Raw genomic sequence first — 27,938 nt, forward strand, 5'->3', positions numbered from 1 at the left:
ACTGTCCAATCACTATGGTGCTTATGCTCTCACAGCCCCCTCCTCCCTATTATTATTATTATTATTATTATTATTATTATTATTATTATTATTATTTCAATTTCTATACCGCCCTTCCAAAAATGGCTCAGGGTGGTTTACACAGAGAAATAATAATTAAATAAGATGGCTCCCTGTCCCCAAAGGGCTCACATTCTAAAAAACACAAGATAGACGCCAGCAACAGTCACTGGAGGTACTGTTCCTGGGGTGGATAGGGCCAGTTACTCTCCCCCTGCTAAATAAAGAGAATCACCACGGTAAAAGGTGCCTCTTTGCACAGTTAGCAGGGATTCCATATCTGCATATGGAATCTCCACTACCCAAACACCACGGTGCTTCTGCTCACAAACTCTAGCAAGAGCTGCCACACACGGGATTAACCACGGGTACGCCTTAGAGAATTATATACTGTATACAGTGGTCCCTCGACTTACAAACTACTCGACATAAGTATTTTTCAAGTTACAAACGGCAGTTTTAGATCCGGTTTTAGATGCGGTTTTTTCGACTTACAAATTTTTAGATGGGGTTTCCTCGACTTACAAATTTTTAGATGGGGTTTCCTCGACTTACGAATTTTACATGCGGTTTCCTTGACTTGCCTGCCTGTTTACTGCCTGTTTATTCTTGAAAAGAAATGTTCCTGTGCAGTTTGCAAGCCTTACTGGGGGTCTGGGTCTTTTTTCTAGGCTCCGGAACGCATTAATCCGTTCCCAATGCATTCCTATGGGAAACCGCTTTTCGACTTACGAATTTTTCGACTTACAAATGTGCATTCGGAACAGATTAATTTCGTAAGTAGAGGGACCACTGTATATAGATGTTTGTGGGCTAGTTGTAATTTTGACAACTTTTTAATGTTACCTGCATGTGCTTTGAGAAATGAGCAGGAAAGGAATGTATCTTGTTGCAAGCAACCTAAAGCAGGGGTTCTTAACTTTTTTTGCATCTACAGACACCCTCCCCCAGATTTTCAAGTATTACCCATAGATCCCCACCCCATTAATATTATATGTTCATAATACTCCAGTAAGACTAGTGGGAGGAGGGAGTACTCACAATAGTTATTTTCAAGAACTTTATCCTAACTCACTTGCAAGCAAATTAAATTCAGCACAGCAAAGATTTTCCATGGACCATCTGGACCTACCCCATGGAACCCAGATTAAAAAACCCTGACCTAGAGAGTCTTTTGAAAATGGCTTTGAGATATCAGAGCCAGGCCTGCAAAATCAGCTCTTTGGTTCATATATTCCTTTTCCTTCATACTAATTGGGGACAAGACGATGTAAGGAAAGGCTGGAACTCATGAATTGTCATTACTGTTCTTACTGGTATGTGCTGGAAAGGTTCTGGGTTCCACCTCTTTTCAGAGAAGGACATTGCATTCATTTCAGAAGCAATGCAGATTGAGGCATGTGGCAGTCCTGGCTTGCTTGTGGTGTTGGGAGGACATGGATTTGAGTAGACTCCAGGTTGGCAATTGACCTCCCCATCAACTGCTCTCTTGTGAACTAGACTGTGCCATCTCAGCACCAGACTAGATTGACACTTGATCCCTACCTGGCTGCCCTCTCATGCTGCAGGGGATACAAAATGTGACAGGAAACTATGTTTACCTTGCTTAACAAACACAGGAAGCTTGCAGAAGCAGAAGAGGATGGTTGTGTGCATGCTGCACTTCTACAGAACTACAGGAAAGCCTCTGCATGTGGTAATTCAGATTTCTGCTTCCTAAAATGTCTGAGCTTTGTTATTATTAAAGTTGCTAGCTCTTATGGTTGCCAGAAAAAGAAAAAGAAAAAGCTTCAGAGTGTTTGGGCAATGACCAATGAAATAACAGAAACCAAAATAATGTCTGAATAATATATCCAGTAGTCAAAATTCAGGGATACCATGACTTCTGTATAGCTTTTTTGCTTTATGATTAGCAGCAGAAAAACAAATAATGTAAAACAGCAAACATATGCAAAAGTGCTTAGCTTCCAGAATTTAAGCAGGTTGCAGAATGCTTTTCTCATTGCAGAATTTGGGTCTCCTTCTCTTTTTTTTAGCATTATGTGTAACCATCCAGAAGAATGATATTAGATTGAAGCCCACACCACCAACACCACCGTCCCCCAAATCACCTACACCTATCCACTAATGGCAAATCTGTCACAAAAGTGTCCAGTGTTGTTCATCTATTTATCTAACTCAGAAGGAGTGAAATCTCTTGCCCCATGACTCTCTTCTGGAAATTATTCGAAAACGTTACTAACTAGATACTTAATTTTCAGTATGCATTTATTCAGAGCCAGATTTTGTTTTGTTTTTTAATATCCATGTCGAACAGTGAACTACTAGAAGCTGTAGATTAATGTGGAGCCTGGCACAACACCATATAATGAGATTTAGATTTCTTATTTATATGCTCTAGCTAGCCTTTTGTTATCAATTATTTGAAGTGAGGAGAAGGGTGACGCTTTTGTTCCCTCTGCCTTTCATTTACTAAAATCTAAGAGATGCACTGGTGATTATTCCAATCAGAGACTGGCAAAGCACTTCTGGTTTATGAATCAGAATAAAAACTTTCACATTCACAGTCATGTATTAAGTCTTTTCCCCCCTTTTTAATTTTTTAATTGGTTTTTACAATATCTTAACAATCCCATTACATCTGATTAAGTAAATATCGACTTCCCGCTCACCAATCAGCACGATTCATTAACTATACAAGTCAACCATTGCTATAGTAATTCAAAACATATATCCTACACATTGCAAACTCGATTTTACTCTACCCAACCTGCTATTATTACTAAATTTCAAACCCTGCTGAAAAGTCGATATTAGAAAAATAGTTCTTTAAATATAGTAAGAATGGTTTCCAATCTTCTTTAAAACATTCCAAATTTTCATCCCTTATCAATACTGTAAGTTTTGCCATCTCAGCATATTCCAAAATTTTTATCAACCAATCTTCTTTTGAGGGCATTTCATTGTCCTTCCATTTCTGCGCATAGTCATGTATTAAGTCTTAATGGAACTTGGTCTACTCTTGCAATTGTATGGAATGGTAGAGTTCTGAGGAGCTAGAAGGAATGTACCAGGCCAGCCTACAGATGAGGGAGCACATTTTTGAATGCTACTTCATGTAATATGTTCCCTGCATATAGTAAACTAGCACACCAGTGAGAAAGCTTTAGCATACCTGTCTTACTGATGTGCTAATATATTTTTCCCCAGAGAGTTTTCTTTTTTAATTAGGAAGCCATCAGAATTGTATCACTTACCTAAAGTCTGAAGTGGTATAGTCCAGAACTCTATCGCCTTGTTTTATCATCTCCTTATATTGTAAATGTAGACCAGGCCTAACTGGGCTGAAAGCCTGGACTTTATTGGTCTTTATTGTGTCTTAGTTATGGCTGAAGGCCAAGGATTCTTTTATAAGAGAGGTTGCTTGTTAATAGCCTGGGATGCTTGTGTGATGTTTCCTCAGTGGGACCAAATTTATTATTATTTATTTATTCATTCATTCGATTGGTTAGGATGATACCTGGAGACCTCTCTTGAGTATGTGAATGAAATAGCCGTTAGAGCTTCAAGAAGGTGGCTACCCCGAAATACTATGGGCTTCATACACAACACAGATGATGTTTCATCTGCTGACCCGACTACATGTAATAAGGATGTGGGTATGCCAGGAGTGCACTTATCCTTCCTCTTTTGGGGGCCTCTGTTCATTAACTGCATAGGGTGGTGCTTTGGGTTGCCCCCCAACTATTCCTTAACACACACTACAAATTCTAGTTTAAACTAGTATTTGTAGCATGTGAAGAGTATGGTTCAGATGAACCCATCCCCCCCCATGATACAAGAAAGGCACCCAGGTGCGCCAGGAGTGGAGAAGGATGTGCATGCTCATGGTGCACATGCGTGTCCTTATAACATATGGTTGGGTTGGCAGGCAAATTTTTGTCAGAATCAGCCCTATAAGGGTATTTCTCCTTCAAGGGAGAATCCCTTGGTTTGGTGCTACCCCAGAAGCAGGGGCGTAGCTTGTTCACCCCTTTCTCCAGTGGCCCCTTGGATAATGAAGAAGATAGGGAGGGGTGGAGCTGGGGGCCCCTCAGGAGCTTTGGGGCCCGGGTTCTTTGAACCCATCCAATTATAGCTACACCCCTGCCCAGAAGTCTTGCTGTTTAGGGAAGTGAGGAGTACCCGTGTGTACAAATGAACTGTCTCCTGTTGTGAAGTCCTTGGTGAGTTAATGCCCTGTTTCCTACCTCCTGTTTTTGGATAAGGTAATGGAGCAGCAGAAGGCATTCCCAGATGACCCTGTGTTCCTGGACAACCATACCCAGCCAGTCTTTGACCTTGGTAAGTGTTAAGACATTGAAGCCCTAAAGACTCTGGAGTTCAACTGGGGAAAATGTACCATGTTGATACATCTTTAAGCAATGTGTTAGGACTGAAAGGTAGGCTGGCTTTTCCTTAGGCAGGATGAGCCAGCCCATTGTTCAGGTGATATTGCTGAGTGTACCATTAAAGGTAAAGTTTTATCCTTTTTCTGTACCACCATGATGGGCAGATGAGTGAGGTGCCATTTAGATTTTTTTTGTCTTAAAGTGTTTTGGATCATCTCTGGTGATAAGCTCTCTCTCTCTCTCTCTCTCTCTCTCTCTCTGAGGCAGGAGAGTGTTTTCTGCTGTGGAGTAAGGAAAAGTGGGTGACTTTTAAGTTATAAAAATCTTTTATAATTTTTTTTTAAATGCCACGTTTAAGTTGCTTTTAATATCCAGTTGCCTACCCTGAGCACCTGAAACAGGGCAGGATATAAATTATCCAAATCCACTTCACAGAAAGATTAGAGCAGCCATAACTGTGGTAGAGTATATACTTTACATCCCGGTCTTGGGGTCGGTCTCTGGCAGTATTGCTAGATAGTGATGGGAAAGACCTCTGAACCCTCAGGAGCTGCTGTCAGTCAGTGTAGGCTAGGCAACCCTGTGCTAAATAGATAGTCTAAGTTGGTAGAAAGTGGCTTTATATAGATGGCTGATTTGCTAGAAGTGTTCCAGATGATGAATATAATCTGGATATATGAGGGTGATTTTTGCAAATGTATCTCATAGTGTTAATAATGGTCCTCCTTTCTGTGCTGTTTGGCCTGTCAAACAGATATTAAGGTTGCTATGCACATGATGCTTACCAGTGCATATATGAATACTTGTTGTAAATAATTTTAACTGTGATGTGGGAATTTGGTCCCAGAAAATGCCTTATGATCAGGGGTGTAACTATAATAGGGCAAGGGGAGACAGTTGTCTGGGGGTCCAGTGCAGAGGCGTTACTAGGGAAAATAGCGCCTAGGGCAAGCACTGAAATTGCGCTCCCTGTCCAAACATCTGACACCCATCTTTCAGATAACTTTACCATAATATCAGCTCAAAAATAAAAGTCAAGCTCCTTAATCTTTTAATATTTCAAAAACTATTTAGCAGTGGACATAGCCAGACCAAAAAATGCTAGAAAACTACGAATTTCAGTATGCTGGGGCTCATGAAATACCCAAATACTATGTGGAGGTGTACTTGGAAAACTAAACAGAAGTTCCTGTCTAATTCTCTACTATGCATTGTAGCATCACCATTACATAAGTTATAAAAATAAATGGAGAATTTGACTTTTCCCAGATACTCTGAAAATAATTAAAGGATATGCAGAGAAAACTGTGTCACTACTTGGAATATATTCTAGTCTTTCAGAAAGACAGTTAAAATGAGAGAAAGAGAGCAAGAAACTCCCAGTGGGCCTTAATACTAAGGATTTCACACTGATTCAGAGACAAACTCACCATTAATAGCCATATTATTAAGACATCGCATTTAACTCACTTATCACAAGAAGCAAAGTAAGAGCAAATGAATACAATCCTAGCTCATAAGCTTCAGCTCAGTATTCACAAGCCCTGATTCTCTGTACTTAGTGCCAAACTAAATATGTGTACAGTTTATCTATCTATCTATCTATCTATCTATCTATCTATCTATCTATCTATCTATCTACACACACACACACACACACACACACACACACACACACACACACACACTAGTATTTTTAAGCCCGTTATATTAACGGGCGCTAGCCTCCCCCCCCTTTAAGTGTTCCTCTTTGTGTGTGTGTGTTTACCTGTCTGTCTGTTTCTCTCTCTCTGTCTCTTTCTCTTTGTTTTCCCTCTTCTTCTCTCTTTCCTCCTCCCCCCCCCTTTCCCCCTCTCTCTTGGATTTTGCTCCAGAAACCCCCACCCCCACGTTTAAGGGCTAAAACGGCCCGTTTTAATGTCCCCGTGGCTGTTGCCGCTGACCAACCGCCCGCTCTCCCAGCTGCCGAGACCTCTTCTTCCCGGGGCCGCGTCCTGCAATTGATTGTATTAGCAACTTAGAGAAGGAGAGAGGAGCTCGTATGCAGAGCTCCTCATTCCTTAAAGCCTCTTCCCGTACTGGCGCTTTGGCCACAAAGGACGCCTATGCTTTTTGTTACCACTATTCAGCCTCATTTAAGATTTCTTTACTTCATGAGCTGAGCTTCAGTGGGGGGGTGGCATTTTAAAATTTTGTCTCTGGGCCCACTCCAACCTTGCTACGCCCCTGCTTATGATAGTTTCTTGGTGTGCTGTGTATATAGAAAATCCAGCTCCCCACGTTTTGTCACATCCTAATGTGACCAAGAAACTCAATCCTGGATGAGATTATGCAGATAAGAGCTGGACTGATTTTCAGTTGCATGGATCACTAGAGGAAAAGAAGAGGTTTAGCCCCCACCTCCAGTGGGAGTTTCCATATTAATGTTAAATGACTGGTTTCCATTTGTTTCTGAGGAAAAATAAAATGGTACACTTGGGGACAAAGTTGGTAAAATTTGCCTTCTGCCCTTGACAATGGGTGACTCAGTGGTCCTTTCTGCACCCTGGTTCTTGGACTATACAAGCTCTTATTCCCTACTCAATACCATCCATCTTTAGAATAATTTTGCTCTCAGATTATAATGTACTTCTCTTCCACCCCTCATGCCTCCCAGATATTAATGTCTGTGCTGGGGGAAAACAACATCACTGGTGACACTCAGAAAGACTGCAAGTCGGCCTATAATTCCCAAGTTGCATTATCTTTCTTGCTAGGACGTTGTATTTATTTCAAAGTTGATCTATTTGCAAAATAGATATTAGTGTGAGGTTGTCAAAATGGTGGCAGGCAGGATAGGAGAGGATCTCACCTCTGCAGAAAAATAGTGGAGGGTCAGAACAACTTCCTGTTTTGCCCTACCCCCTCAAGAGTGATGTGGAATGTGGATGAGAATTGTGCAGAGACCTCTCTTCACTGTCAAAATGCTCAGAAGGAAGTTTGTCACACCTGGCTTTTAGTTCGCATCTCCTCTGGAATGGAGGTATGCATTCATATCTCGGCCAAATTTACCCCAAAGTCCCTGCAAGCTATCAGGGAGCACTTCCCACACAACTGAGGTTTTTCGTTGTGCATTAGGGTGTAGCCCGATTTATATCCAGGGTAAAAAAATCCACTTTTTGTGTTGTTGCTTTGGGGGGGGGGGGGGACATCGAACGTTGTAAAGCCTTGCAGAAAAACCTGTGGTAAAGCCTGCTGTCTGCGAAAGCTCCAGGGAAGGAAAACTGGGCTTAGACAATGTGTCTGTTCTGACACACTAAGGCAGTTCACACAATTATAATTAGGGTAGGGCAGGTGTGATTGTTTTGTGATCATGTGAGAGGAAAACAGCAAGGTCAGGGAGGAAGTGATTGTCTGGAGCTGGGTCGGATGGCGATTCCTTCTAGGTCTGAGAGCTGGCAGGACAGAGCTGCCCAACCCAGCTCTTCTCTCCGAGATAATAACTTCCTCTCCCTCCAATCTTGCTGTTTCCCTCGCACTCAATTGCAAAACAGGACCGTACATAGCTCCTAAACTAGGGTAGGACCCTAATTTTTATTTAATTTTAATTTTAATTGTTTAATTGATGTTTAAATGATTTTAATTGTAAACCGCCCAGAGAGGCAAGTTTTGGGCTCTGTTTATTTTATTTATTTACTCACTGACCTGATGAGCCCGGTGAGAATCGCCCCACTCTCTCCCACAACACCAGCTCTCCTCCCCAAATGTGTGACTCTAATGTGTGACTCTGACAGACACATGCATCATACAGATATGCTTGCCAAAGAACACTGGCCACAGTTCCTGGGCAGCTGTACACTCGATGGGTAAAATCACCCAGATTTGTACTATGTAATGTTTGTCAACAGACCCTGAGCTTTGGCACCTCTCTATGACCTCTCTAAGGGCCAATTCACTGTTTTCACGGCAGATGTGTTTGTTAAGAGCATAGGAACATAAGAACAGCCCTGCTGAGACATTTTTCTAAACATAGGGTGGACACACAGCAGGGATCTGTAGCCTGACCTGTTGCTTCTCCCCAGTGTGCTCCACAACCTGCTCGGGAGGTAATGGAGGTAGTTGCATTGGGAGGAGAGCTGGTTTTCTGATAGCAAGCATGACTTGCCGCCTTTGCTAAGCAGGGTCTGCCCTGGTTGCATATGAATGGGAGACTACAGGTGTGAGCACTGCAAGATATTCCCCTTAGGGGATGGAGCCACTCTGGGAAGAGCATAAGCCTGCTTGTATGCAGAAGATTCCAAGTTCCCTCCCTAGCAGCATCTCCAAGCTAGGGCTGAGAGAGATTCCTGCCTGCAACCTTGGAGAAGCCGCTGCCAGTCTGTGAAGACAATACTGAGCTAGATGGACCAATGGTCTGACTCGGTATATGGCAGCTTCCCATGTCCCTATGCTTCCATGCATTTATAGCTATACCTCTTTCTTCACGCTTCTATTTTTTTAAAATTACAATTATATCCCACCTTTCTTCCATCAGGGAGCTCAAGGCAGCATGCTCGGGGTTCCCTGGCAGTTGCTTGTTCAGGCACTGACCAGACCTAGACCTGCTTAGCTTCAGCAAGCTGGCTGTATCATGTGTGCCTTCACACCCTCCTCAGCAGTGATTAGGCAGTGTGTGAGGGGGCAAAGATGCTGTGTCCTGCTGCCTTTGGTAATAAATCTTGAGATCCATGGGTCACAAACGTACACACACACACACACACACACACACACACACACACACACACACACAGAGCATATGAGAGCTGTGAGCATTTGGAAATGTGAGAGCAGGGAGGGAGGGAAATATCCTGTTCTTTGTGACAATGATACTGTTTGATTGGGCCCATGGTGAGGGTTTCGGACTCATCAGTAGTCCTTGCCAGGACGCTTGTTGCTTCTTCTCAGACCTCCAGTACCTGAGCCCATTAGGCTCCCCAGACTACCTTCTGCAGGTCAAGAAAGTTTGGGGTGGCATGTGGGATCAGGCTTGGCCAGGAGCCTGGCAGGCATCCTGCTGTCAGGCGGATGATTTACATCATGAATGCCCTTTTTGTTCCGGAGGCATTTCCCCTCAGGCGCTGCGTAGTGGAGAAGGAGCCCATGTGGATTGTGGATCATAACTCCTCCTGGTGGGCCTCATGTGGGCTCCCATTGTATAGCTGTCCCTTGCCCTTAACCCTTTTCCGAGAGAGAGAGAGAGAGAGAGAGAGAGAGAGAGAGAGAGAGAGAGAGAGAGGTGGTCATTGCAGGCATGGGGTGGGGAGGGCTCTAAGGCATAAGACATGCACACACACAGACCCTCCATAGATTTGTCCTTCGCAGGTTGCTGTAGCAGCAGGCCTGTTCTCCATAAGATATACTTGCCCCCAAACTAGTAAGGTATAGAGCAAAGAAGAATAGGAGGGAGAGTAGGACACCGTCAGCGTTCTTTGTCCTGAGCCTTATCCTGAAAGAACTTGGATTGCCACAGATTCACGCACAGTCAGGACTGGAATTCATAGGAGCCCTGCACACCCAGTGGGACAAGATGCATTTGTTGATCCCAGGGCCTGCATGAATTAGGAAAAAACCAGGAGGAAATTGTCCAAAGGTGCTGCAGAACACAGATTTCTTTTTCTAGGTTGTTTACCCTTCACGTTTTGAATGCATTACTCTTTACAAAGGGATGTTTCTCCCCCTGCACCCTGCTGTTGCCACTCCTTTAATAACAAACAGGTTATCTTTCTTTGTCTGCTTTCTGTCCTGTATGGATTAGGCCTTCTCCCTAATCATGTATGTATAAAGGGCACATTGCAGTTACTCAGTAATAAGAAGACTTAGTACTACTATAGGGCCAAACTAAATATAATATCAAATATGTAGCTTGCTGTTTCATTTTCTGCGCCCACTTAAATGGCAGCTGCAGGGAGTCGGGGCTGATCAGATTTGGGACCATGGTGGGGTGGTGCTGGTGTGTTTTAACCCTTCCCCCAAATATGGCAGTTTGCCAAAGAGGGAAGAAGCTGCTGTTGGTTCTAGATGATGCTTGTTAGCAATGTCATATTTATTTATTTATTTTATTTTTACATTTTTATACTGCCTTTCGTTAAAAGAAAACCCCAAGGCGGTTTACAAAAATTAAAAACATACAGTAAAAAACAGTAAAAACATCAAGCTAAAAACAGACATAAAAACAAGACAACAGATAAAAACACACAAGAACAGCAGTAAAAGACAATTATGTAAAAGCCTGGGTAAAAAGCCAAGTCTTTAAAAGCTTTCTAAAAGCTGTGATGGAGTCTGAGGAACGAATGGCCACCGGGAGAGCATTCCAGAGTCTAGGGGCAGCAACAGAGAAGGCCCTGTCCCGAGTGCACAACAGCCGGGCCTCCCTCATTGTCAGCACCCGGAGCAGGGCCCCCCCAGATGTCCTAGTCAAGCGGGCAGCAACCCTTGGGAGCAGGCGGTCCCTCAAATACCCCAGGCCCAATCCGTTTAGGGCTTTAAAGGTCAAAACCAGCACCTTGAATTGGACCCGGAAACGAACCGGCAGCCAGTGCAGCTCTTTCAAAATGGGGGTGATATGTTCCCAACGGGCAGCTCCGGATAGAACCCTCGCTGCCGCGTTTTGCACTAGCTGTAGTTTCCGGATATTCTTCAAGGGCAGCCCCACGTAGAGCGCGTTACAGTAATCCAGCCGCGACGTGACTAAGGCGTGGGTAACCGTGGCCAGATCTGCCTTCTCGAGAAAGGGACGCAACTGGCGCATCAGCCGAAGCCGTGCAAAGGCACCCCTGGCCACCGCCTCCACCTGAGCCTCCAAAAGCAGAGCCGGGTCCAGTAGTACTCCCAAGCTGCGTACTTGCTCCTTCAAGGGGAGTGCAACCCCATCCAGAACCGGTAAAATCTCCTCATCCCGATTGGCTCTCCTACTGACCAACAGTACCTCCGTCTTATCCGGATTCAATTTCAGTTTGTTAGCCCACATCCAACCCATCACGGCCTCCAGCCCCCGATTCAGGACATCCACCGCCTCCCTAGGATCAGATGACAAGGAGAGATAGAGCTGAGTGTCATCCGCATATTGCTGACAACTCAGTCCAAATCCCCGGATGACCTCTCCCAGCGGCTTCATGTTGATGTTAAACAGCATGGGGGACAAGACCGAACCCTGCGGGACCCCACAGGCCAATGGCCACGGGGCCGAGCAGTAGTCCCCTAGCACCACCTTCTGGACCCTCCCCCCAAGAAAGGACCGGAACCACTGCAACGCAGTGCCTCCGATTCCCATACTTGAGAGGCGGCCCAGAAGGATACCATGGTCGATGGTATCGAACGCCGCCGAGAGGTCCAGCAGAACCAACAGGGACACACTCCCCCTGTCTAGTTCCCGGCGTAGGTCATCCACTAGAGCGACCAAGGCAGTCTCAGTCCCATACCCAGGGCGGAAGCCAGATTGAAAAGGGTCCAGATAATCCGTATCATCCAAGACCCTCTGCAGCTGGGACGCCACCACACGCTCTATCACCTTGCCCAAGACGGGAAGGTTAGACACAGGTCTATAATTGTCCAGGTTGGAGGGATCAAGGGAGGGCTTTTTTAATAGAGGTCTTACCACCGCCTCCTTAAGGCACGATGGCATCCTGCCCTCCCTTAACGAAGCATTAATGATCACCTCCAGCCATCTGCCTGTCCCCTCCCTGGCAGCTTTTATTAGCCATGAAGGGCAAGGGTCAAGAGCGCACGAAGTCGCCCGCACACTGCCCAGGATCTTGTCCACATCCTCAGGCCGCACCAACCGAAAAGAATCCAACACAACGGGACCAGATGGTACCAGAGGCACGTCTGCCGGAACTGCCAAAACTCTGGAGTCCAGGTCAGCATGGATGCGAGCGACTTTATCTGCAAAGTGACAGGCAAACTGATCACAAAGAGCTGTAGATGACTTCTCCCCCATTGTCCGGGGGTGTGTGTGGAGCAATGTTTTCACCACACGAAACAGCTCTGTTTGCCTGCACTGAGCAGACGCAATGGAGGCGGAGAAAAAACGTTTCTTCGCCGCCCCCACCGCCACGGCGTAGTCCCTAAAATGGGCTCTAGCCCGTGTTCGATCGGATTCGTGATGACTCTTCCTCCAGCGTCGCTCCATTCGTCGTCCGAGTTGCTTCATCGCCCTAAGCTCCGAGGAAGACCAAGGAGCAGAATGGGCTCCACCAAGCCGGAGAGGGCGCTTGGGGGCAACCGTGTCAACAGCCTGGGCCACCTCTCCATTCCAGAGATCAACCAAGGCCTCGACAGGGTCACCAGCTCTGGACACTGGAAACTCCCCGAGGGCCGTCTGAAATCCAAGCGGATCCATAAGCCTCTGGGGGCGGACCATCTTAATCGGCCCACCACCCCTGCAGAGGGCAGACGGAGCAGTCAAACTAAACCCCACCAGGTGATGATCTGTCCATGACAAGGGAGTGATCTCAAATTCCCCCACCTCCAGATCATTTATTTCCCGGTCGGCAAAAACCAGATCCAGAGTGTGTCCCGCCATGTGGGTAGGGCCCGATACCAATTGAGACAGGCCCATGGTTGCCATGGAGGCCATGAAATCCTGAGCCGCACCCACTAGGGGGGCCTCGGCGTGGACATTGAAATCCCCCAAAACAATAAGCCTGGGGGAACCCAAAGCCACCTCCGAGACCACCCCCGCCAGCTCAGGTAGGGAGACTGAAGTGCAGCGGGGTGGTCGGTACACCAACAGAATCCCCAGCCTATCTCGGAGGCCCACCCTCAAGGACAAACACTCGAAATTCTGAGATTGCCTGACCAGGCACCTGGAAACAGGGAGGGTCTCTCGAAAGATGACTGCAACGCCTCCTCCCCGACCCTCGAGGCGGGGCTGCTGCACGATCTGGAAACCTGGAGGACAAAGCTGAGAGAGACCAACCCCACCCAGCGCATCCAACCAGGTCTCTGTCACGCATACCAGGTCAGCAAGCTCATCCACAATCAGGTCATGTTATCTAGACCTGAACCCTGACTCTTTCTCCCATCCATTCCACAGACCAGAGAGAGTGGTAGAATTGTTTCTTAAGAAACGATTCCTGCCCCTTTAGAACACAGCACATAGGCCTTGGTAAAACAGTAAAGTGTGCCTTCGAGTTGGTGTTGACTCCTGGTGACCCACAGAGCCCTGTGGTTGTCTTTGGGGGGGGTGTAAACAGGAGGGGTTTATCATTGCCATCAGTAGTTACCTTTTAAAATGTGATTCCCTCAGCAACAGCATCTTCCCTTTTTGCGGGGTGAAATTTAATATTGTAATTGCAAAGTTACTGGTAAACAAACCTGCCTGTAAGTGCTGAACTGAAATTGCACACATGTGAAAATGAGCTGTAGTTACATGATAGTAATGAGGAGGCAAGGCACTCTGTGCATTCTCAGGTACTTTATATTACTTCATACCTTTCAGGGCTGAGACCTGGCACTGAAAACTGTTCCAGTGGCGGAGCCCTTCTGCAAAATTAAGCTAAGTGGGGTTGGACTCTTCCTACCATTTCCTGCCTCTGCTATTCCAAAACGAAGACATCCTATAGTACTTGTGTTACTGGGGTGTGAGGGATTAGAGTGTGGTGTATACCGTGATGTCAAATGGTGCTGACTGTAAGTGTGCCATATGAGGAACTCTGTGTGTATTCAAGGAAGAGCGTTTGGCTGCAAAGCACGTGGGTTTGGGCTGCATTTCTAACATGGAGGCCCGGGTGCATATGTGGAAGAGAGAAACTTATTTTTATTTTATTTTATTTATTTATTTACATTTTATATCCCGCTCTTCCTCCAAGGAGCCCAGAGTGGTGTACTACATACTTAAGTTTCTCGTCACAACAACCCTGTGAAGTAGGTTAGGCTGAGAGAAAAGTTACTGGCCCGGAGTCACCCAGCCAGGGGCGTATCTAGGGTGGGGCAGGCAGGGCACCTCCCCGAGCACCACTTGAAGGGAGCGCCATTTAGTAAAAAATTTTAAATGGCCGCCAAAAACAAAATGGCCACCGTGCATGCTAAAATGTCCTCTGTGATGCCCTAGACCATGCCAGGCCTCACAGAGGCCATTTGAGCATGCATGGTAGCCATTTTGTTTTCAGGGGCCATTTTTTAAAAAAAATATTTTTAAAAATGGCCACCACACATACTCAAATGGTCCCTGAGAGGCCCGAGAGGCCAGTGGAGGGAGGGGGAACCTTTGCAGACCTCCCCATGGCCTTTAGGAAGCCCCCGAAGGGGCTACAGGTAATTTTTTTTAAAAAAAATTAATATAGTATAAGTTACTGTACACATATTCAGATTGGCACTATGTACAGAGAATCAGGGCTTGTGAATACTGAGCTGAAGTTTATGAGCTAGGATTGTATTCATTTGCTCTTACTTTGTTTCTTGTGATAAGTGAGTTAAATGTGATGTCTTAATAATATGGCTATTAATGGTGAGTTTGTCTTTGAATCAGTGTGAAATCCTTAGTATTAAGGCCCTCTGGGAGTTTCTTGCTCTCTTTCTCTCATTTTAACTGTCTTTCTGAAAGACTAGAATATATTCCAAGTAGTGACACAGTTTACTCTGCATATCCTTTAATTATTTTCAGAGTATCTGGGAAAAACCAAATTCTCCATTTATTTTTAAAACTTATATAATAGTGATGCTACAATGCATAGTAGAGAATTAGACAGGCACTTCTGTTTAGTTTCCCAAGTACACCTCCACATAGTATTTGGTTATTTCATGAGCCCCAGCATATTGAAATTTGTAGTTTTCCAGCATTTTTTTGGTCTGATTACATCCACTGCTAAATAGTTTTTGAACTATTAAAAGATTAACGAGCTTGACTTGTATTTTTCAGCTGATATTATGGTAAAGTTATCTGAAAGTTAGGTGTCAGATGTTTGGACGGGGTGCAATTTCAGTGCTTGCCCTAGGCGCCTTTTTCCCTAGATACACCTCTGCACCCAGCAAGTCTCATGGCTTCATGGGGATTTGAACTTGGGTCTCTCCGGTCCTAGTCCAGCACTCTAACCATTACACCACGCTGGCTCCATAGTCCATAAAGATGGACTACTTAAACAGCTCTTGCTGCACAAAATACTTTGCCCTCTTGAATGTGTTGATCACCACAACACCCCTGTGAGGTAGGTCACTATCATTATCCCCCATTGTACAGAGAGCTGCTCAGTGAGATGGTGGCTAAACAAGTTATGTGCCCAGGCCCAAGGCCAATATTCTACTTTGTCTAAACCCCTTCCTAAACCTGCACCAGGTCAAAGGAAAAGTGGTTGTGGACCTTTATGGGTCCTGCTGCTGAAATGCCATCTTCTCATTGCTCAGCGGTTCTGTTAGATACCTTTAGGCTGTATGTCTGATTTTAATCTGCCTCCATCAGACCTGTTCAGTGGCTGGATGGGCTCTACTGGATATAAGTAGGGCTGGAGGCTTTACAGACTTTAAGGACAGGGGAGGGTGCACTTACCCTTCCCCCTGCTCCCCCCGCCCCACTGGCACTGGAGTTAGGCAGAATGCATCCCTGCCGCCCCCTTCTGCTTCTTCGGCTGGAAGTGGCTGGAAGTACCGGCCATGCGTGCATACACTAGTCATGTGCACACTCGTGCACGTCAGATGGGTGTGCACACGATCATGATGTGCGCACGCTGCTGAAGTGCACAAACTACCACCACCCCCAGTACTTTTGGCCACTTCCGGCCGAAGAAGCAGAAGGGGCGGCAGGGAGGGATGCTGCCACCCTGAGGTATTTTACCTAACTCCAGCACTGGCAGGGGGAAAGTGGGGGGAGAAATAAGTACACCCTCCCCCACCTTAAAGCAAGATCCCCCCCCGCCTTCGAACGTCAAACCCACAGTGTTTGAATCTGTTCAGAGGCCCGTAAAAGGGCCTCCGAACAGGTTTGTGCACATCCCTAAAACTTACCCCGAAGTCCCTTTGAGATCCTTGGTCTCACTCCACACACAAATTGGGCTATGTCTTGCGAATTTTAGCTGATCTTAATGTATTTCCGGGTTTTTAAAATGCTGGTTTTAAGCTACTTTTTCTGAAAACACCAGAGCAAATAGGGAGAGGTACTGATGTAGAATCATTAGCATTATAAAAGGGGTACTCTCTTTACAAATGCAGATGTAGCTCTTTAGTAATCTCTCTCTCCCCTCCCCCACCATTGACTATAAGGAAAACATGGAGGCATGCCATGTGAACTAGCATCGAAACAAAACCCAGGAGCAGAGGGGAGGGGCTGCTTCCCTCAATGCTGCGGGTGTGATTCGAAGTGGCTTCGCTCAACATTTACCCTGCAGCATGCAGCCATGTGCGAATAACTCCCAGGTGAGAAGTGATAGCAGTGCCACTGTCCTAGCCTGCTGTTCTTACTGAACCTCTGATCAAGAAAACATTATATAATGGGACATCCTTTTAATAAATGCCAACAAATTACATCAAAGGTACCCAGCCTTGAGTCCCACAATGCTGTTGGTCTACCAGCTCCCTTCATCCCCCATGAACATTTCCCAAATCCAGTTGGTGTACCCTTGCGCACTTGCAGCTTACCATGTGGTAGCAGCTGCCAGCATTTCAAAGTAGCCTGTGCTTGGTAGCTACAGTGGGCAGGTTCACACAACACAGAATCCACAGAACAAGTGGTTCCCGGAGTGCGCACCTGCAGGCCGCACTTCCAGTGTTGAGACTGTTCTGCCACCATTGATCATGTTGGCTGAACCCATCATGGTTGGCATATTCAGCCCTGCTTGTGGTTCCGAGCCTGATATCTGTATCAAACTTGAAATCCTGGTTACAAATGTCGAGTTTGGAACTGTGAGTAGGGCAGAATGTGCTGACATTGCCAGATTCAGATAATATGCTCAGTGTCGGCACAGTTGTCCTAACACTGAAAGTTGGGCTCATGGGCTCACTCCATGAACCTGCGGTTCGATGGTTTCCATGTCGTGTGAACCTGCCCAGTATCAAGTTGGTGTACCCTTGCGCACTTGAATGTCGTGTGAACCTTGTGCAGTTGCCATGTCGTGTGAACCTGCCCAGTATGTAAACTGGCTCCCTGTGCACATAGCTAAAGGTACAAGAGCACATGTTTTCCAGGAGGAACATAGGAAGCTGCCATATACTGAGTCAGACCATTGGTCTATCTAGCGCAGTCTTGTCTTCACAGATTGGCATTGGCTCCTCCAAGGTTGCAGGCAGGAGTCTCTCTAGCCCTATCTTGAAGAAGCCAGGGAGGGAACTTGAAACCTTCTGCTCTTCCCAGAGTGGCTTCATCCCCTGAGGGGAATATCTTACAAAGCTCACACTTCTAGCCTCCCATTCAAATGCAACCAGGGCAGACCCTGCTTAGCTAAGGGGACAAGTCATGCTTGCTACCACAAGACCAGCTCTCCAACTCCTCAAAGAGTTGTCCTTGGAGCCGAATTCAAATTTAAGTTCCACCTCTGCCATTGACACATTGTGTGGCTTTGTCAGGTATCACCCTCTTTCACAAGGGGGATTTGTGTGGCTGGTGGGATTGCCAGCTTTTTCACCAGCCTTGCTCCTGTGCCTTTAGCAACAGTCTGCAAATGTAAGCAGATGAAATTTCACCACCTTATGCTTCGAAAGGCGTCACCAGCTAAACTTCTGTGGAAGGCGTTGTCGAAAATGCTTTGCGTCCCTGACAACTGGAACGCTTTCTATGCGTGTCGTCGTGTTTTGTATATGAGGACTTGTGTGTTGTGCATGGCTCTGAGAGAACGTAAAGGAAGCTGTTCATATGTTTTGTGTGGGATTGTGTGTGCAGGCAATTCTATATGCCCGCCTGTGTGTGGTTGCGTTCCATGCATGTGCTCTGTGTGTGTGTGATTGGGTGTGACTCTCTCTGAGCGACTGTATGTGCTGCTTGTGAGCTGTGCCTCCCCATCTTGAATGGATTAGGCATCAGTGACGCCAGCTGAGCCCAACCCGGCCCCACACTTCCCTTGGCTGGCTGTAGAGGGAGAGGAGGAGGAGGGGGTGGGGGAAAGGGGTGTAGTGCCTGAAGATTTTGCTGGCACACTTCCACTGCAAAAACATCAGCTGTTCCAGGCTCCTTCAGTGTCCCACACCAGCTTATCCCTTTTGCCAAAGAGTAGTGCCCAGTCCTGCAAAAGAGCTGAGGAAGCGGTGCCTCCTCTCCCTGCCTCCTCTGTGGTTTCTCTGCATCTTTGAGATTCTGGAATAAAGGAGCCCGCAGAAAAGGCACCGGCCCCTTCCCGGCTCCCAAGAGAGGAGTCTGCAGATGGAAGGCTGCAGACTCTGGAGTTCTGCTCTGGAGTTGCCAGTTGAGCTGGTGTAAAACAGTATATATATATGTGTGTGTGTGTGTGCGTGTGTGCCTGCCCACAGGCTGATGAGCCATTTACTGAGTCTGGCCAGAGTCTCCCCGGCCTCTCCCTACAGGGCTGAGATGGGCTGGCTGCCTGGTGCCACTAGGCCAGAAAGCTGATTCTGTTCTTGGATCTGGAGAAGTAAACTGAGCTGTTGGTCATAACAACTGGAAGGATTGTAGGCGCTGCTGGCTCATAATAAATGGGACGGCCAATGTCCCCCCCCCCCCGCCCCCGGAAGTGCATTCTGTCTAACCATTCTCATGGCTGGGTTGGATTTGTGAATTTTAAACACTCATGTTTTTATGCCAGGAGATGCGGCTCTTCAAACTCTTGGCAGTTTGTCGGATCCATCCTTACTATTTGCCTCGCGCCATCGAGGTATGACAGCATTTTACAGGATAGCATAAACCAAAAGGGCAGGTCTTTGCCCTGAGGAATTTCAATCTAAATTTCAACACCAGGGAAAGTACTAGTAGCAAAGGGAAGGGAGTGGCAAAGGTAATGAAGGGTGGATGTGAGCAAATGCAGTTACACATCCTTGCCAGATTACAACCCGGAGAAGAAGCCTTTATTCGCTGAGCAAGTGGGAGAGATGACTGTTCCTGTCCATGACTTCCCTTGGTGCAGGGACGGCCGTTCCATGAGGCAGGGTGAGGTGGCTGCCTCAAGGGCAGGTGCAAGGAGGGCCAGAGTGGGCAGCACACGCTGCCCCCTGGCCTCCATGGGCATCATCCCCACACGGACCTCCCTGCTACTCCCTCTTCCTTAGCCCACTGGAGCACAGGGTTCATTTTCCCTCCACACCCACTGGGGGTGTCATTTCCCTTTCCCCTCTTCCCCCCACCACATAAGCTAAGACCGCCCCTGCCGCCACTGTCTGGTGTGGTGGCGTATTCTGAGAGTGCTCTTGTGCCGCCCCCACTGCCTTGGCAGCATGGTGACCACCTGGGAAGGCTGGGAGCATCTGCCCGTGCAGACTGGGTAGGGCGACATATTGTCTTTCGTCTTGGGCAGAAAAAATGTCTTGGGCTGTCCGGATGTCTTCTGTCCGTCCCCGGTAGTCTGTAGTGAACAAATGTTGTCTTTCTGTATAATAATAGGGGAAATGGGTGGAGGGATGGGCAGGATCTGCCCTGGCTTCCTTGTCTCCCACTTCATTGGGGTGATGGTTGATTCTCTGGGCTGCAGGCAGAGAATACACTTCTATTCTCTGCATGAGCCTGAAGCCCAGTCTCTGTGTGACCGTCAACATGTGGCCCCCACTGCCATCTCGCATCTTCTTCCCGATTTCCCTGATGCCATCAGGGAATGTGAAAAAGTGCTGTGACAGGATGTCGTTGCACTCATAGAATCATAGGGTGTTGGAGTTGGAAGCGTCCTTGGAGGTCTTTTAATCCAACCCACCCACCCCGCTCTGTGCAGGTGCCTGCTATAACATCTCTGACAGATGGCTACCCAGCCTCTGTGGGAAGACCTCCAGCGAAGGAGAGCCCACCACTGCATGAGGCAGACTGTTCCATTGTTGAATAGCTCTTGCTTGCTGTGCTAAATTCTGTGCTAAATCCTTGATGATGCCTAGCCTAAATCTCTTGCCTTGTTCCAACCCACTAGTTGAACCCACTGGTTCAAACCACTGGTTCTAGTCCTGCCCTCAGGAGCAAGCCCACTCCTCCTTCTGAGTGACACCCGTCCGATATTTGAAGATGGCCCCTCAGCCTTTTCTTCTCCAGGCTAAGCATACCCAGCTCCTTCAGACATTCCTCATAGGATTTGGTTTCCTTGCCCCTGCAAATGGCTGCAGATAAAGTGGAGCGGGAACCGGAAAATGCTGAGCACAACGTCACCACCACATGTATCTTAAACATCACTGGGGAGAAATGGGGGAAGATGTGGATCGGTGGCCACAAGTTCATTGCGGTGTGTAGTTCGGGACTGAATCATAATCCTCAGCTGCAATGATGCCTAAGGGGTTCCATAGAGGTACAGGACAGGAAAGACCCACAATAGCTGTTGTGTGGGGGGCAAAGAGAGTTCAAAGTCCTATCTATCCACACCAGCTTATCCTCTGAACTAGTCAGTAGGCAATTTTTTAACTTTGCATATTCTTGGCAGAGGTGTGATACCTTGTTCGCTCCTGTTCTTTGCCTCTGGCACACCAGTTGGAATTATGTTGTCTAATCCTGTGGGTGGCTGCTTTATAGCTAAGTGAGTGTGTGTGTGTGTGTGTGTGCGCACGCTCGCGATTATAAGATCAGTTTCTAGACCCTTGCAGCCTTATAATACACAGGTTGGTTTTTAACAAGTGTACCCCATTTGTATTAAAGATTCAGTAAATGCACCCCATATATATGCACAATATGCAAATGGCTAAGAATTGTGATCTGTTACTTGGTAGCCAAGTAAGTTTTGTCAAAGTTGGTGGAGAATAAAATGCAAGCCAAGTGAATCTGTTCTGGAATAAGTATTAAAAACAACCATCACCCTCATCCTTAACTCTCTGATGTGGCTGCCTTCCTTCTCCAAAACTGTGGAGTCTGGTGGCCAGGGCTGCATAGCGTCCCCTTTTCCTGGCCTGATCTTCCCTGCCCTCTGCTTTCTCTCCTTGTAACTCACTGGCTCAGCCCACCCTCTCCTCAGCCTGACTGACAGGCTCAGCAGTGAGGAAAATGCTGACTGATGCTCAGCAAGGCAAGGATCCTGCCTGATACCCCTCCCCTTCCCAGAGGATGAATTCTCTTTTCAGGAGCTGATGATGCAGAATGCCAGTGAGACAGGAGGGCCCCATGTACACCCTGTGAGGCTTCAAAGTACCCCCAGTGGTTCATGTACCCCTGGTTTAAAACCCCAGAGCTAGAAAGACCTAAATTCTGTGCTAAAAGATCTTGCAGGTGGCAGGGGGATGAACTCTGTGGTGGCCTTCTGTAATGGTTCAGTTCAATGACAAAGTCTGACCTTGGAATCTAGTGCAGGAACTATTTTTTTTAGGTGCAGTCTGGCACACAGACAACTGGGCGCTGAAGTCTTTCTGTAGTAAAGGCTAGGTTGAGATGTGGGAAACCAGATTCAAATCCCTGTCTGGCCATTAAATATTAGGGTGATCTTTTATCTGTCAGTCTACCCTCCTTCACAGGGGTGTTGCAGGAGAAAAATAATGCTTTGGATGCTGTTCTGAGTTTCTTCTCGGAAAGGCAACGTTTTAAAAATGTGGTGCATATGCTAAGCCAGAACTGCCAGCACATTTGCAGGGGTCTTCTGTGCATTCATGAGGACTAAAAACGTGTTATTGTGTGTTTTAAATGACAGCTGAAGTTGTCCAGATTTCCTTCAGGCTGCTGTGTTCCTTGTTAGGCATAATTAATGCTTCAGCTCAGGAGTGTGGCTGTGACCCTGCAGGTTGGCAGAACACCTGATAAAAAAACCTTGAAATACATGTAAACCTGATGCACATGAAAGAGCCCTCCTGCTCTGGACATGGGGAAAAGGTGGGTTTTTTAAACCACACTTTTAGCATGCATTTTAGGGCTAATCGTGGCAGAAATGCACGGCTTTATGCATGCGTCGTTCAACATCCCCTGTGAAAATCAGCACTTAGACTGGATCAAATTGTCATTTAGAGAACTTGAGTGACAGGAGAAGGGAGATGGTCCCTCATCATTGTGCTGTGCTGCTCTAGATTGGCCTGCTGGCCAAATGAACTGCTGACATACAAGAAGTCTCTATTCACCTAATACAGCACCGCTCATGTGCACATGGCGAGCAGAGATGCAGGGTGTACCTAGAGACTCATAGGGCTGTGCAGAAGCACACTGAGTACAACCTGCTTGTGGCAAAACACAAGCTTGCAATGGCTGTACAAAGAGTAATACTACCATTACCGATATTTATATACCGCTTTTCAACAGAAGTTCTCAAAGCGGTTTACATAGAAAAATCATTAATAAATTAATACAATGGTTTCTTGCCCCAAAGGGCTCATTCTAAAAAGAAACATAAGGTAGACACCAGCAACAGCCAGTGCTGGGGCTGAAAAGTCACCACTTTAAAAGGTTCCTCTTTCCTGAGTTAGCAGGGGTCAATACTCATGTACATACCACGCATGCATGCATGCAGCAGCACCATGCAACTCTCATTCAGCAGCACCACATGGAAACACACACACCTGTGGCAAAAAGGTATCAGATACTTCTGCATTCTGCATTTCCTCCTACAGCTGTGCAACACCTTTGCAACACCTTTGTGTGGCAAGACATTAGTGTTGAACTTGCCCTGTGTTGAACCTGACTTGTGCTTGGCTAAATTTCATAATGGCTTTGGAAGGGAGAGAGAATTGTGGGATATCTCCCTGTTTTGGGGGCCATTACAGTGCTGCTTGTGAATGCTCCTAGGCCTAATATAGGTCTTCTGGGATATGGGCTATAAGATCTGTGGGTGAGACTGAGCCTCATTGGATTGGGATGGAGTGAGTCCAACAGAGACAGGGAACTGAGCCGTTCCTCCTGTGATGTGGTCTCTGGGCCAGAGAAAGGACTTGTGTTCCACCACGTCTGATTTCCTAGGCGTCCCACAGAGAGAAGACAAGCTCTGTTGCCTGTTAAAGCCAGGGCATATTTTTGTTTTCACAGGAAATTGGCCTGAACGTCATGGTTCTGTCACGGCCTGGGACTGATGTGTTTCATGTGCCTGTTACGGTCATGGTTGGCTCTCTTTAATCTTGCTGTGTTAGAGTCATATGGGGACAAGGATGCAGGGTGGGCATGCTGGGCTCCCATTTCGGGGATGCTGAGTAACCAGTCAGAATTCCTCCCTGCCAACAGAAGGTCCTCTCTTCTGAGGCTATTTTGAGGCTATGCTGGGTCCATTGTGTCTCAAGAAATGGCTGATTGGTGAAGAGCTCTTCCCTCTCTGCACCAGTTCCCGCCATGATCAAAGCAGTGTGCAGAGATGTGGGTGGAATGGATCCATGTTGCTCATCGCCACATGCTGAAGTTGTCATGGAACTGCTTCACTAAATCTCCAGTCCACATTTATCATACTCAGGGGTGCTCTTGCCCCTGGACTTTGGGGCCAAAGTCCAGGGTCTCCATACCCCTGGGGCCCCCCAAATCCTCTTTAGTCTGTCTGGGTGGTGCAGGTTGTGCCCTCAAGAACCTATGTATTCTTGATGATGTAGCATGGGAGCCTCCAAAGGCCTTTAGGACCTGGCTCCAAAATTACCTACATGCACCTCTGATCATTCTGCCTCATACAGTATCTGTTTGTTTGTTAGCTTTAAGTTGGTAGAGGGCAGCTGTGCTTCAAAATACCTTCATCTTTCTTGCATGTGTACCTTTTTTCACAGTCTGTGCTGAGATCAACAGTTGGTGACCCTGGTTGGCCCCTGAAGGCACCATTTTGTAGGGGGCAGTAAGTACCCTTTGACTTGTCTCCTCAAGGGCAGGTTCAATTTATTTCTCAAAGATTTTCCAGGATGGAGAGGCTGTGATCTTGAGACACATCAGAACAGTCGCAAGACCAATTCATCACGCAGATCAATGGAGATAAAATACACTAACTTGCCTTGTACTGAGCCAAACCATAGAGCCCAGTATTGTCTATTCTGACCGGCAGCAACTAGCTAAGGTTTCAGGCAGAAGTCTTTCCAGGACTCTGCCTGGAAGTGGAGATGCCAGGAATTGGACCTGGGATCTTCTACATAAGGGCTACACAACTTCAGCTCTCCTGCTGTTGTTGCACTACAACTCCCATCGTCCCTTGCCACAGTGGTCAGTAGTCAAGGATTATGGGACTTGTAGTCAACATCTGCACCAACAACTTTGCACCAACATCTGCACCAACAACTTTGGTGCTGGAGAAGACTTTTGAGGATACCACGGACAGCCAGGAAACCAAACGAATGGATCATTGAACAAATCAATCCAGAATTTTAACTCGAGGCATAAATGACCAGGCTCAAACTATCATACTTCGGGCACATTATGCGAAAGCCCAGCTCCCTTGAGAAGTCCATAATGCTGGGGAAAGTTGAAGGAAAGAGAAGAAGAGGACGACCAGCAGCAAGGTGGATGGACTCAATTACAACAGCAATGAATGCACCACTGAGAGACCTGAAAGGCCAAGCTGAAGACAGATCATCCTGGAGAGAATCTATCTATGTGGTCGCTAAGAGTTGACTCTGACTTGACAGCACTCAATCAATCAATCAATCAATCAATCAATCAACATCTATAGGAGGGCTGAAGTTGTGCAACCGTTCATGCTTTGATGCCGAGCTACGGCCTTTCCCCAGCCCATATTCAAGCAACATGGAAAGTACCGCTAAGTTCTTTGGAGTTAGTTTCTAGAAAGTGTCTGTTTAAGATCACAGCCTTAGTGATCTTAGAATAGAATTGGCATGAATTGTCCCCGAGTACTGCTCATGGCTTATTCAAGGGGACAAGCAAAAACTACTTTGAAAAGATGGCTGGTGCCAGCACATAGAGTACGTCCAATGGTTCACCAAGTGGATTGAAACACTTTGTCCACACCATCAGCTCTGTCCCCCTGATCAAACCACGGAACCTGGTTTTCTTGGAACCTGTTGTTGTGAAGTTGGAATGGCCAAACAGTGATTACTTTAATTGTCCTCCTCTGATTGAATGGGCCACAGGGATCTGGCTGAAATTTCCTGTTCTGGGTTGAAGAGGCATTTCATTCTTTTCATGAGTCTTGCTAGGCCTCATAAATCCGTGTGAATTGAATTGCCATGACAAAAAGAGAGAGGATGATCAATACTTGACAGGAACCCCATTCCACGTTATGTTCAGCACTCACACAATGAGTGTACACTGTACACAGGTCCAAATATGTACACTGGCACAATTATTCACATGCTATGTTGAACATAGATACAGCAGTACACTTCCTATCTCTACCATGATTTGAAGGGCTGTACCCAGGTTCATTTTTTAAATGAATGCAGGTACAGCTATTCACACATAAACAGGCACAAGTGTATAGATATCTGTACACTCATAGAACATAATGTCTGAATAGAACTTGAGCCTCTCATTTTGCCAATCCATTTCCCATTTGCCATCTTTATGTTTGAAGTTTTACAGCTGTGATTCTTCTAGCAGGACTAATGGCATGCTCAAAAAGCACCATACAAATGTTAAATATTACAAATATGGATCGACAACAGAATGTTGTAGGATGTCTCTAGTATGCATGTGTTACCTTACCTGAACTGAGGCTGTGCCTGAGTATGGTGAACGTTTTAGGCACCGTTTCCCCTCCAAAGCAGAAGGGTGTGTGACTATCTTGATTCTAAAAGCTGAGAAATATTTTGCTCTTTTGTTCAAGCCCTCCTTCCCACTTCCCTGCCACTGAGTTCTATTAGCTCCACCCAACTGTCTGATTAGCTCCACCCAATCGTCTGAGAGCCTTATCTGATAATTGCCTCCCGAGTCTGCAAACATTCTGCTCCATTGAGTTGCATTTTGGGCGTTTTGGCCCCTTCAGTGTTCTTCAGATTTTTGTGAAACTGGAGGTTTCCTCGACTCTGCAGGTACCTCCCTCTCGCTCACAGGTGCTCTGATTATGAGTCTATAAGGATAATAACCATTCTAGCTCTTTTGGAAATAAGATATATAGATGATTCAACATGGCAACAGTTGAGCGTGTGGTGCTGTAGTGGATCTTTTCAGACTTTCAACTTTACTGCAGGAGGAAGTGACTTAATCTAGGATGAGTTAGGATGAGAGTATACCCACATATAAGCACATATACCCGCATATAAGTGTAAGTACACATAAATTGAAGTAAACGAGACCGTTCACATTGCTGCGCCTTCGCCTTCCCCGCCTCCTCCACCTCCTCCTCCTGCCTCTGCTGCCTGCCTCATGTGGACTCCTGCTGGCAAGGGGGCACATCCGTTGTTTTCTCTCGCGCACAAGTAAGAGAAGAAGCAACCCATCCACCCTCTTGCTGGCGAGTGCAGATTGGGAATGGTGATGGGTGGCACACTCCTCCTCCTCCTCCTCTCCTCCCTTGTCCGTTACCATTCCCAGTCATCTCTTGTCAGCAAGACGGTGGATGGGATGCTTCGTCTCTTGTTCGGATGAGAAGGAGAACAATAGATCTGTCTGCACTCACCAGCAGGAGCCCATGGGAAGTGGGCAGCGGAGGCAGGAGGAGGAGGTGGCGGTGGCAGTGGTGGAGGCAGGGAAGATGAAGGCCGCGAGAAGGTGACAAGGCAGGGGGCAGTGCAGAGGGTCAGGGTCTCTCCAAAATGCCAGAGTATTGTGCACACGGCCATTGCCAACACTCGAAAGATGTGCAACTTGCAACTTTTTAAGGAGGCATATACTGCACATTAAGCACAAATCAAGAAAAAAGCTGAATAATGCCACTGGCTGTATGAATGGCACCTTCCTGCTACTGTATTGAAGTTGCTGTAAATCCCTCCCTTGTATGAACTCCCCCCAACCCTAAGCGTAGTGAAGCAGAAGTAAGAATGAGTGTTCTCAACACTGAGAACACTCCGTTTTGGCAAAGAGCCCCCCCCCCGCCTCTGGCACCCCTGCTCCCCTTGTCTTTGTCCAGGAGGGTGCCAATACTTTATCCTTCTTCCCCAAAGACTCCATGTTGGCAGTTCTAGATGTCAACACAGGCCCAAAATATGAGAATTATGCAGAAATGTTTATACTGGTGGTTTCTCCTCTAAGGATAGGCAGTTATATCTAGGAGGCCTGGGTTTCCTGCCTTTGAAGTCAACTAGGTCATTAAAAAAACTCCCTCCATATCACTGTTTGCCACAATACTCCATTTCTAAAACAAGAATGGCAGCCATCTCCTGTCAGGGCATAAGTGGCCTTGATGGGGTGATGCTAGGTACAGTAGCAGCTCAAGGCCTTTGTGAACTGGCCTGGTTCAACAGGAGGCAGGGTGCCAAATGCCACCCTCCTTGTGTGAACACTTTCCTTCCCCGTTTTTTGGGGAGGAAGGGCATCTTGCCACCTTGTTGGTGCTCCAAAAATCTGTTGCCTGAGGCAGCTGTCTCGCCTTGCCTCATGAAAGGGCCGCCCCTGACTAGGTGTTCCTGGACTGGTACCTTAGC

General features: G+C 46.7%; 1 protein-coding gene across 20 annotated transcripts in view; it reads left to right on the plus strand.

Moving 5' to 3' along the window:
- Positions 1 to 27,938, plus strand: part of RARG (retinoic acid receptor gamma) — a 328,355-nt gene that overhangs the window by 131,683 nt on the left and 168,734 nt on the right. For 17 of the 20 annotated variants that reach the window (XM_053294818.1, XM_053294838.1, XM_053294820.1 and 14 more), the window contains one exon: positions 4,329 to 4,404. The exons of 1 other annotated variant lie outside the window; for it this stretch is intronic. The gene's annotated coding sequence lies outside the window, so the exon portion shown is untranslated. Of the gene's footprint in view, positions 1 to 1,679; positions 1,757 to 3,568; positions 3,716 to 4,328; positions 4,405 to 27,938 lie in introns of those variants that run through there. 2 more of the 20 variants (XM_053294844.1, XM_053294845.1) reach the window with 2 other exon arrangements.

Source organism: Hemicordylus capensis, chromosome 2 (assembly GCF_027244095.1).
Source record: "Hemicordylus capensis ecotype Gifberg chromosome 2, rHemCap1.1.pri, whole genome shotgun sequence".
NCBI classification, from domain to species: Eukaryota; Metazoa; Chordata; class Lepidosauria; order Squamata; family Cordylidae; genus Hemicordylus; species Hemicordylus capensis.